This window comes from Branchiostoma belcheri, unplaced genomic scaffold (assembly GCF_001625305.1).
Source record: "Branchiostoma belcheri isolate BF01 breed outbred unplaced genomic scaffold, Haploidv18h27 scaffold377, whole genome shotgun sequence".
NCBI classification, from domain to species: Eukaryota; Metazoa; Chordata; class Leptocardii; order Amphioxiformes; family Branchiostomatidae; genus Branchiostoma; species Branchiostoma belcheri.
Window position 1 is genome coordinate 54,747 of NW_017803995.1, and position 2,277 is coordinate 57,023.

The window sequence follows — 2,277 nt, forward strand, 5'->3', positions numbered from 1 at the left end:
AGAACATGAGTGTTAAATATGTCCTTGAAGGTTTAGAAAACAGTCTGTCTTCTGTACATTTTTTGACTACATGTGCATGTAAATTAACATGGAAGGAACCTATTAGTGATATTTCTAGTTATATTTCCATCTCGAATGGCTACCATACACACAATCAAGAGACACTGAGTCTTCAAGTTGCATGTATACAAATCTTGTTGACTAAAGGCATGATCTGGTGAAGAAATGGAGAAGATACGTACTGTTTTCCCTCGTGTCGTGCAATGGCGTCTGCCGTTGGTAAGTGCTGCCTCAGGTGTACTGGGGCGTGTCAGGACAAAGAATGTCACCTGACAACCTATTGTGTCTGTCTCGCCAAAGGGGGGGGGGATCTGCTACACCTGCTCATTAATTGTGCTGTCTGTAATTACCTTGGCAAGACAACAGACTAATTAAGTTGTAACACTAATGACCAGGCCAGAAAATACAGTTGTGTGTTTTGTTCAAGGAGTTACCCATAGGTTTCAATTCTGTTGTTTTTTTCAACCAATGAGAATAGCTCATGCTTTGTATATTTACTGCAAGCAAAAATGAAACAAACATATGACAACTTGGTTTCAGGGTTTTCAGTTCCCTTTTTCTGTACCAATGTCTTATAACGCAAAATGTTTTCCTTGTTTATATAATAACAACAAAGGACTCAGGTTTGGTTTCACATGCTTGACTGTGTAGAATGTGGGTCATGGTACAGGCAGGTACAGGGCTTCTTCAATACATTTCACTGTTCTATTGTCTTCTTCTTCTTCTTCCTTCTTTGTCATGGTCATTAATTTTGCTGCTTTGAACTTGTGATAACTGTTTTACATTTCAAAATTGGTCAATAATCATAACTAAAATATTTAGCAGCTCCAGAGAGCATTCTTTGTAGTACTGTCAGTTGTAGACACCAGGTCTGATAATTATATGATTTTGAATAAGTCTACACAGCTACATACTTGCGGTTTACTATGATCTTTTGAAACCACCACCATGACAAAGTTTACTATATGAAAGAAAATGACAGTTATTTTATGTATACTGAGTTTATGATAAAAAAATAAAATCTTATCACTCTCATCATGTTACAAGCACATAATGTTGCAGGAAGAATGTGACATTCTAAATGCTTAATTCAAGACTACAAACAATCATTTACATACTTTTAGGTGAGAAATAACCATGATTATTTTCTCCACATCAAGGCAGAAACAATCCTTGTACTAAGCTGGAATATCACACATCAAGGACATATACAGATCCTTGCACATATCAAGTTGTATGGTATGGTATTATATTGTAGAGGCCTACATGTATGTAATCCATGTGAACTGATGATTAGCCTTTTTTTGGTTCACGATTGCTCTGTATGTTGCCTGGATGGCATGTTTCATAATCATATCTTTCTTGCTAATTTGTTCTCCTGTGGCCCTTAGTATGCTATGGAAAATGAAATTCCTCTTTTATGCCAAAAAGCAGTTACTCAAGCAACTGGATATGATTTTGACTGTTTCCAACATCATATCCAATTGCTTGTTGTAATGAGTAACAGTTTTTTGGTATTCTTATTACCTGGATGTCTAACCTTCACCGACGTTTTGTTCCAGATCCGGCGTTCTGTCCGTAAGAAGCACACCCTGCCGTACTACAAGCTGCGCTTCAAGCCGTTCTTCGACTACCAGGAGCAGCTGAACGCTCCCGACGACGTCTATCTCCATGACAACAAGGTCACGGTGGGTCAGCTGGAGGTCACCATCGTGGAGTGTAGCCGTCTCCCACGGGTGTTCCAGGATTGTGTGGTGTACTGCACACTCTGTATAGGTAAGTTTCCAAAAGATTGTATATAAAGGATGACATCTTTTTGTGGCCCTACATGTTAAGTTGTATTTAAACACTAGTAGTATTGAACAGAGTTACCAGCTACGTTTGAGATGAACACATAGTAAACTAGAATTCCGAGATCTCATACCTCCATGAAATATGATCTTGATATGTAAATGTAAATTCTTTAATTGAATCAAATGACCTCTGCATTAACATGATATATGCATCGTGATGTATGTTAACTTTTGATTAATTTACAGATGTCCCAAGTATGACATTCTCATCATTCACCATTACGAAATCATAGAATTTTCACATTAATTATGCAAATTAGGTCATCATTTGCATAATTAGTATCTGTTGAAGTTCCGCCTGCCATAGGTTACATAGTATAATGTAAAACACTGTAATTATAGAATTTCCTCATTAATTATGCAA

At 37.2% G+C, this 2,277-nt stretch overlaps 2 protein-coding genes across 2 annotated transcripts in view; one reads left to right on the forward strand and one right to left on the reverse strand.

Annotated features, from left to right (window-relative positions):
• Positions 1–273, reverse strand: part of LOC109476439 (SLIT and NTRK-like protein 6) — a 7,088-nt gene extending 6,815 nt beyond the window's left edge. The window contains exon 1 of the mRNA XM_019777371.1: positions 243–273. The gene's annotated coding sequence lies outside the window, so the exon portion shown is untranslated. The remainder of the gene's footprint in view (positions 1–242) is intronic.
• Positions 1–2,277, forward strand: part of LOC109476431 (PDZ domain-containing protein 8-like) — an 18,639-nt gene that overhangs the window by 9,978 nt on the left and 6,384 nt on the right. The gene's annotated exons all lie outside the window — the stretch shown is intronic.